This window comes from Pinus tabuliformis, chromosome 9 (genome assembly GCF_031772625.1).
Source record: "Pinus tabuliformis cultivar Carrire ecotype Pingquan chromosome 9, CPIR1, whole genome shotgun sequence".
Taxonomy (NCBI): Eukaryota; Viridiplantae; Streptophyta; class Pinopsida; order Pinales; family Pinaceae; genus Pinus; species Pinus tabuliformis.
In genome coordinates, this window is record NC_142307.1 from 837,850,506 (window position 1) to 837,860,830 (window position 10,325).

The window sequence follows — 10,325 nt, forward strand, 5'->3', positions numbered from 1 at the left end:
GAGTCGGATTCGATTGGCAGAAAATCCCATATATATAGTTGGGACTAAGATACATTCATATATTGAATCAGTGCAGCTGTTTGAGACAAGCTTAGGCTTGTGATTGACACCTCCTTGAGAGGGAGCATGATTATGGTATCCTTTTGTGTTTTATATGATTATTTATGATCTAGCATGATATTTGATTTGATGTCCTGTACGAACAAGAAATAGTTGTTTTTTAGACAGTCATATACCAACAGCGCTTATCAAGGACACTGGGCTAACTCTTCCTCCCTGTCTGAGCTCCAAGGGTGAGGAATTGAGATAAAGAGCTCATGGGGTTGAAGGAACTATGGACAATAGCATATGATCCCTATCTATTACCCACAGGGTTGGAGATGATGCTCCCCTATCTTCATAGGTTTGAAGAATGTTGCTCCCATGTCTGGTCCCAGCAACTAGATGAACAAACCCCACAGGCAACTGCGTTGTCCCCAGTGCTGTGCAGCGATGGTTGTTCCTAGCTCTGCACTGGGACTACATCACCTCTTCTAGGAGATGCATCAACCTCTTGGTGAGCCTTCCCAACTTAGAAATCAATCTACTAAATTGATACTCAATCTGCCTCACAGAAACCGCAGCGTTGCCTCAACGCGACTGCATCAGCCCTCCGGCCTTAGCGTCACCCTCCTAGATTTGCATTGTCTCTCCCTAGGGCTGCACTACCTCTCTATTATGTATTCATGGCCTTGGATGAAAGTCTTGTTGCTGAACTTCCCCTCTCTGCACAAGAATATTACTCTGAAATTCTCAGCAAACCACGCCCAAAATTTTCAATCTAGCTCAAGTGCTGCTCTCCCTGTGTGTGTTCTCCAACTGACCCCAAGCCTTCCTTTATACTTTTCCTGTTGAGAAATTAATGACCGTGATCTAATCTCTAATCAATGAATAAGATTAAATTAGATTTGATCTTTGTCACTTAGAAGCTTCTCACCCATATTTACATTAATTCACTTTAATTATTTTAATTTCCTAAGTTTTAACTTAGGCACCATTAAAAATAATTAATTGTTTGAATAAAATTCACCCCGGGTGGAATTTCTCCAAACGATTTTTGGGTCTTGGAGATCTCATGTTCTAGCCCCTCCACAAAATTTTGGAGCTAGAGCACATCCGATGCTACCCAAAAAATCACCACTCCCCCTTAGTGACAAATGTGCTCTAGCAATACTTCCTAGCAGAAGTACCACACTAATCCATGACATTGGTCCTCTACACTGCTAATGCTTGGCCTATTGCCCTCCATCCACAATGCTGCTACGATCTGTACCACTGCCCATGAAACTTCCATTGTCACTACTTCATCTGTATTACAACTCCCTATCAATATGTTGCATCCTGTTGCTGATAGCACTGCCACTGCTAACTGCTACACAGCAACTCAGTTGCTGAGAAGTAAGCAACTGAAAATCCACCCAAAAGCTGAGATGTTGGTCAGTCTGGATGCCCCTTGATGTTGAAGCTACCTCTGCTGCTAATATGTGATGACACTCTGATGCTACTGCATTGTTGTTGTATCTGTTATGTGCCTTTCACACTGTTGCAACATTCAACTGCACTGCTTCAGACTTTGGCGCTCTAGCTCTGCCACTGTTGCTCCATCATCCCTCACACCAACTGACTCTCATCATTCTGCTATTATCAAGAAGGGATATCGTAGCCGTATGTGATCCAAGAGTTTGGGCACCTCAAGGATCCTACCCTTTTACTTCACTGTAGCTCCAACTATAGTTCTAAATCGCCCCACCTCTTTTCTAGAGGTACATGAGCACTCATGGTGAAATCATCATCGTCCTCTCCGTCAGTTTGTGTTGAAGCAACCTTTGATTCAAACTTCTCTTCTTTTCCCATCTTCTTTGGTTTCTGTTGCCTTGTTGATGCGAGAGTTGCATCATCCTCTTCCTCCTTCTTGATTCTAATCCATTTGCTACTACTTTCCGCCTTGGTCCATTGTCTGATCTCTTCCTGTCGAAAAGTTGCGCACTTCTCCTCCAAACTGGGAAGAGAAGCCTTGCCCAAGATGCTTTGGAAAAAGGTTTCCCAGTATTTAGTGATTGTATTTAGTGCAATCGTGACCATAAATTCACCATCTAGCATAGCCCCTATGGAAGCTAGCTGGTCACGAATCCCTTGCAACCTGAGAAGGAAGGGATCGATTTCTTCTCCCTTATGCATCTGAAATTGTCTCAGCTAACTCTCAAGCAACATATTTCGTTGAACGAAAGTTCCCTCGTACAATGTGGTCAAGGCCTCCCACATTTCCCTTGCTATGTCCTTCTCAGCAATATGTGGAATCACATGATGCTTGAACTCATCCATGATCATGCACTTTTCTTTTGCCTAAGCCTCCTCATACTTTTTGAGAGGATCAACATCAAATGGAATAACAACCATCTTCAAGGCATAAGCCTTGATGCGATGTTTATCCAAAACTGCCAGGATCCTAGACTTCCAAATGACGAAGTTGGATGCTCCATCCAACCTGTCCTGATCCCTCGGTCCATTAATGACCATCTATACTCAAACGAATGTCAAATTGGTTATCTTCTCCCTCTTTCGCTGCTGCCCTAGAAAAACTCGGATATGGATTTGTTTGGCGCTAAAATTCCTCTAAAGAATAAGCTCCCTCTGAATTTCAATTTCCTTCATGGCAATCCTTATGCCAACCATTGTTGAACCACCCCTCTCTGATGTCTATTTGTTGTTTCTCAGCACTGGATCTAGATTTCTTGGCAAGAAATCTTCTGAGGAACTGATTCCCTATACTTTGCTTCTACCCCACTAGGTATTGTTCTACAATAATAGAATTAGCATCCCACCAGCAACTCCAGATAAAATTTGTGTTGCACCCCCAGCCACAGCAACTGGAAAACCAAGACTCAAAAGTCTTTGCGTTGGCCCAGTAACCACTTTATTTCCCTCTGCAGCAACAACGTCACCTAATCAACCTGATGCAAGCTCTGCATGAGCCTCCCTTGGTGATTGCGTCACCCCTCCACTGCTCTCTTGGCCTAAAATTGTGTTGTCTATCGGGAAAACTATCTTCATGCACATATTTTTCCTCTATCCTTTCGCTGATGGCTTCAATCCTCCTTGATTTGCAATTTCTCTGATACCATGTGAAAATTTATGAATTTAACAAATCAGAAATCCTATTGCAATAAATTGATTTGCATTACCTACTTGTGTTCTTCATTTTAAAAAGTTATTTTCAGAATTACTCAGAAAATATTAATGCAAATACACTACAACCTACACCAATATACATATTAAGTACTGAAAAAAAAATAAAAAAAATGAGACAACCACACAAAGGACACACTTATTTTTGGATTAAATGTCCCTGGAAAAACCCAGTGTGGGAAAAATGGTGCAGAAGATATGAGGGTTTTATTATTATGCAGATTTTTGAATATAACTAGGGTGCCAAATCCGGCTCACCCAATAGAAGTACCTCTATCCATAGACAAATATTTTTGTGGATCCAACAACTGGATGAGCAAACACCATAGGTGATTGCGTTTTCCCCAGTGTTGTGCAGCGATGGTTACTCCCAGCTCTGCGTTGGGACTGCCTCACCTCCTCTAGGAGCTACGTCACCCTCCCGGTGATCCTTCTGAGCTCAGAAACCGATCTACTGAATTAATGCTCAATCTGCCTCACAAAAACCCCAGTGCTACCTCTGCGTGACTTTAGCCCTCTAGCCTCTGTGTCACCATCCTAGAGTTGCATTGTCTCTCCCTAGTGTTGTGTTGCCTCTCTATTATGTATTCTCAGCCTTGGACGAAAGTCTCACTGCCGAACTGCCCCTCTCTGCACTAGAAGCTTACTCTAAAATTCTCAGCAAACCACGCCCCAAATTTTCAACCTAGTGCTTCTCTCCCTATTTGTGTTCTCCAACTGACCCCAAGCCTTCCTTTATACTTTTCCTGTTGAGAAATCAATGTTCGTGATCTAATCTCTAATCAATGGCTAAGATTAAATTAGACTTGATCCTCATCACTTAGAAACTTCTCACCCATATTTACATTAATTCACTTTAATTATTTTAAATTCTTAAGTTTTTAACTTAGAGACCACTAAAAAGAATTAATTATTTGAATAAGATGCACTTTGGATGGAATTTCTCCAAACTATTTATGGGTCTTGGAAGGCTCATGTCTTCTAGCCCCTCCACAAAATTTTGAAGCTAGAGCACATCCGTTGTTACCCAAAAAAATCAACATATTATAATTGGAATAGATTCCTATATTCAAGAGGACTAAAATAAACCTAAAGATTACCTCATTTGCTTAAGCAGAAGTTGGTTTTTGAATTTATGTTCCCACTCATGTATATTGGATCAGGTCAACACCATCCATATGTATACTTGGATAGATCAACCTCAACATCAATTGGACCCTCATGGAAGCCTATAAATAGAAGAGAACTCAATCTCATTTGGACACATTTATCAAGCCATCTTCTCTTCTCTTTTATTGTCTTGGTACGCACAGGTCTGATAGAGAAAGTTCACACAAGGGTCTAAAACTACAGGGTTGAAGCTCACACGGATCTAGGGTTTTTGTTTCTCCATCACACACATGTAACTGAGTATTTTCAACCCCAGAAGCACGAACAGAGCGGTCAAGGTTGCATCTGGGGTGTCTCAAACACTCACACATAAGCCTAAAGTGAGTGTCTAGGCTTTCTGAAGCAAATCGGGCAATTTGGTCCCCACACGCACGCACTGAGTGGTCAAGGGTGTGTCTTGGAAACCTCAGTGGCTCACACATTAGCCTAAAGGGTGCATCTGGGGTTTGAGGTAGATCTGAGTGTATTTTTCCCCAGTCACTCGCACAACTCCTCATCCATGTGTTCGGGACTAAAAGATGAAATTTCAGTATTCTAAATACTCCGCTCAATGAAAACAATGTTTAGTAGTTGACTACAGATAGTGACAGTACATTACAGTCCTCAGAATCAAGGTTTTGAGTATAAGCATGATTAAGTTCATTTCATGGATGTCATAGTTGTTTTACTAGTTAGTTGCATAAACAAAGATATGGATCATTGTACTCTCTTTTACTGAATCATTTGATGATGGTCTAAGAAGAAGAATAAATTGGAAGGGTTTTCCCCATAGTGGGTTTTTCCCTAGTCTCAGACCAATCTTGGTGTCTCTATGTGTGCATGCTTTTATTCTTATTTTTCGTTTATGTTTCGCTGCATTGATGATAATGATGTTGTTCTTTCTACATAGTTGCATATGTTGATGAATACTGATGTAAATCTAAATAATGTATTTATGATATGGGGTGAACTTAATGTGTTAATGAAGAAATGCAATTATCTAAGCAAATAACAATATAGCCCTACGAAAAATTAACATAAGAGTCATGTGTGTCATTATATTTTCCACATCATTGTGGATGTAATTATGTAATTTTCAAGAAAATCAGAAATGTAAAGAGTGTGGAAGTTCAAAGGTCACTCATAGAATGTGAAAATTCATGTAGAATTCCAAAGGTCTCAGAGGAGTTTCGAAAAGTCACATGGAATCCCAAGAGTCATGAGGGGAGATCAAGAGTCACAAGGGAGGTGGAGAGTCATCTTATTTATTATTTATACACCCTCATAGCTCAAGAAAAGTAGTTTTTTTAGGTTTTAACCCCATACAGAAATTACCTGCATATGAATTCTAAAATCAGAAAATAAACAATGGTGAGAGAATAAAACATAAAACAAATATACACAGAGAGTTTTCCCCTGGATCCAAAAACTGGGACTGCCAAATTGATTTTTCATTGTATTCCTTTCAATGTTACAATACATATATATACATGTCAAAACAACCATAAACGTCAATCCATTAACCTTGGATTATAACATAACCATAGTTCCCTTGACTGGATCTACAAAATGATGGACCAAAAACCATCGTGCCCAAAACCATGTGCAAAATCCATGCACAAAACCATAGGTAGGTCCACCCACCTAATATAGGGTCCAAAAAAAAATGTTGGGGCACTGCCTCGGACCCCATGCAAGGCGGCGACCACCCCCCTACAATACCTAGCACAATGTACAGGGGGGGCTTCCGCCACCCCCCTCGCGTGCGTGGGCTAGTCATGAAAATAATATAACACAACCCAATATTTTTCGCCTTGGCTTCTCAAGCTTGGAATAGGAGAGAAGATTAGGATTTTGAGGAGCAAGTAGTTGCATAATGTTCCATTATTGGAAAAAGTGTTATATCATTGTAATGGTGTATCCTATAATTTTCATTCAATAATTTGAAGCTCTTAGAGCCGGCACACTTTTCATGCCTATGTTGTGAATGATTGTGAGACTATTCTTTCATTGTTTGCAGTATACATTTAAGTAAACACGTGCTAATGAAAATGAACTATTTAGTTGAATTTAGTATGCATCATTGAATCATTTGTCTTATGTTTTCATGATAGTTATTTATTTGTGAACTATTTCCCAAGATTACTAACAATTCCTTCAAATTATGCATGTGTCTTTATTAGGATGGTACTAACACTTTTCTCTTAAAGACGCGCTTTCTTTTTTGTTTCATGAAGGAACCATTATACACTTTACAATTGAATATCACATGGCTAACTTACTTGGCTATCTTGAAAGTGCATGCGTTCTCTTGTGTCATTTATTGCAGCCAAGGAAAATATCTAAGATAATGGCAATCGACCATACTTTCTGGTTGGGGCTCCTACTCCAAATGGTCTGAGGTATAATTGGGACTTCACATCAAGGAGACCCTCTTACTATTGGCAGCATCTAGCATAATCAATAGTTATGGTGCTAGAAGGAGGGAAGCCTTTTATGGATGTCGCCAATAGTGATTCCAAACATTCACACAAAGAACCTTCTATGCAAGGCAATAATCATCTGAGTCCAACTTCAACACATATATCCGATAAAGGAGAGTCCTCTCATGATGGTCTAGAGCTTGCATACAAATTCACTTATGATCAACTTCGAAAATTTTAGCCTATTACTTGGCAGTTTACTAGAGCTATTGGATTGCTTCATGTTTCATCTTTTCTTCCTCATAAGGCAACAAAGAAAGAGACAACCCACCATGGTGTGTTGGTTTCGTTAATGGAAGAGTTGGTTAATGAAATACTTGATGATTTAGCTGATTCTTTTGAAGGAATACATCAACAATGGGACCTTCCACCACATATTAGGGAAAATTTGTAGAGAGATGGGGAAAATTTTCACTTTTCTGACAAGGAGTCATCAAGGGAAGAAGAACAACCTGATAATCAAGAGAATTTAAACGGTGAAGGAGAAGATTCCTCTGAATCAAAAAGTGAGGAGGACAAGGAGAACGAAAACATGGCCAGTGACCCATTCTATTGGATGACCCAAGGGCCTCTTGCTCTTTCGAGAAATCTTCATTGCTTACCAAAGCACCAAGAAAAGTTGCTTACAAAGTACAATCCTAATAATAAAGTGAAGGCCAAAGATCACATTGATCACTTCTACTTACATCTACCAAATTAAGAGGTACGTTTTGATGATGTTGCTTGTTTATTATTTCCATACACTTTAGAAGGTAGAGCATTAGTTTGGTACCATAACCTTCCACCTAATTCAATCCATAATTAGAGGGAGTTTAAACAGTTATTCTTAGAAAATTTTGTTGATGATAAAATTCCAACCATGTTACTAAAAGAACTTGAAAATATTAAGATGGTAGATAAAGAAAAGGTTAAAGACTTTAATCAAATATTTACACGTGTTTTGAATAAATTCCCCACTGATGTTCAATTGCATTATTCTATTACTAATGATTATTATATTTTTGTCTTGTCTACTAACATTTATGTTTTTTTCAAGCGCGCTGCAAAAGATACTTTGTCTCTTAACTTTTCAGAAGAAATTGTCATTGAGAAGGACTTAAGTTCTATTGGGGTTATTATCGATCAGGAAGATTCAAAAGACTCCAAAGACACTAGTAAAAAGTCCCAAGAATCTTCCACCAAAGCTAAATTGAAATATCCTTTTGACTTGGACAAGTTGACTAAATCCTTGAATTTGTTAGCCAACGAAGTATCATAACTCAAGAGGAATTCAAGTGAGGCTTCTAATGATATTAGGTGTTTTAAGTCGTTTCATAAGAAGGATTTCAATCAACTAGCTAAGATTGCACAAAGCTCCAATGTTGTGTTCAATGTGGATAATTTGGGCATGGACAAACACTGTACCTTTCATCAAGAGGTTCATTCAAAGAAAACATGCCCTCAATGGAAACACAACATGAATGTTGTAGTTGCAAATTTTATAGAAAGTTTGACAGTAAAAGCTCATTCCGAGTAAACACAAGAGACAGAAGAACCTGCCTCGACGGAGGAAAACCCAAATGCGGGTGATTCAATCTTTAATTTTGATCTCATATTCAATAGTGATCGACAAGGTTTTGGTGAGCCCTGTTGTAACATGTTTTAAATTGGTTGTGTTTTAGATATTAAATATAATTGTAAAGAAAAAAATCAAATACTGAAAAGAGAAAAAAAAGAAAAAAGAAAAAATGTGAAAGACTACTTATTATTTGATTAAACTAAAGTTAATTTGGTTTATCAAAGGTCCTTTTTTTAATACTAATATCTTGTCACTATAAAGTTTCTTGTAATAAATAAAGATGGATGGTGGGACCCTGCGGTGGAAGTCGGAAATGTTAAAGTGTATGTAAGTTAGTGGTGAGAGAAAGGCAAAGAATATGGGACCTCCCCGATGGAGAAAACCTGACAACACAACTAAGTCAAAGGATAACACGAGCAGTGCCCCTGCAAATACTTTTTTCGGGCCTGTTGAATTTTGGATGAACGGTGCATATTTACTGCAGAGGCACCACCCAGGAATTAGTCCCGTACAGAGCAGTCCCCCAACAATGACGTCAGCAAGCGAGCCAGTTCATTTTTTTCATTCGCCATGTCATACACCTTCATCCAGTTGTCCTTCAAAATGTCAAATCCCTCATTAAATTCAGTCATTTCCCCCATGATAGAATTTAATGCCATTTTCCCTCTTATATTTTCTCATTCTGCTATAAAACCTTTTCTTAGCCTTTTGCTCAGTACATTGTCCTATTGCTCGTTGTCGAGAAATTCAAAGTCCAGCTCACGTCTGAGTCAACCTTGTCACTAGTACCAGGTATTTCTATCATAATCAATCATTTTATCCTTTGAAAATGGCCAAGAAAATTGTTTTAGCCAGTTCCTCTTCTCACATTCCGCTCATGGATACTGAAAGAGATATCTTCGATGTTTATTTCCCTATTAACCATCATGAATTCTACCAACATGTTTAGTTAAACCAGTCTAATTCCCTAATTTATGTTGCAATGGTAAAATCTGGTGTGTTGGCGGCCTTTTTCCATCAAACATATATGTTCCTAAATGTATTCATTGGCAAGTTTCAGCAATGTATCCTCAAAGGTTCTTTGTGATAAATAGGTTAGGAGAAAGTGTTTTTTTAGGTGTCCTCTCTCTTGATTCATCAAGCATTGTGCTATCCTTCTGCAGAGTCTTACTTATATTTTTCCGAAGAAACATTGGCTACCTATTTTGAATATTTCTTTGAACCATAATGTGCTCTAATTCTCTTGTATTTGATGACTGATGGAAAACAATTCCTTGTAGATTCCACTCATTTTCCCTTGGATATCTTTGTTGAATATGTAAGACTAGTTCTTCAGGTGTTGGCTAGAATTTTAGGGAAAGAATACATTACAGTAATTGACAAAGAAGTTCTAGGAATGTTTGTTGTAACTGTGAAACCTGGAGTTGTATTGGATATACCAACATATTGGGAAAAAGTAATTAATGTCCAGTTCTTGAATTTCACCCTTACAGGTTGTTTTAGGTTTCCTTCTCTTGTGACCTATCTATTCTTGTATTCCAATGTTGAGAAATTCATGCATCTAGGGTTGAATATCATGGACACTCTCAAGCATAAACAATCAATGTTCTTCTAGACTGATGTAGTAAGAATTGATCCTAAAAATGAGGTTTTGTCCTATTTTGCATCCTCTTTCCTTTCAGTTGTGTATTCAATCATAAACAATTCACCTGCACCAGATTTACTCCCTAAAGCTCAATCTTTCCTTCAAGTGAGTAAAGATGTAAAGGTTGGAGATTGGTTTTCTTTCCAGGATCATGTTGAAATAAGACTATATGGAGTTGAGGTTGAGCCTTACAGATTACCAACTTTTGTTCCTATGAGAATGTTTGCTCTGGAATTCATTAGGCAGAGTCTAAATGTGGATCAGG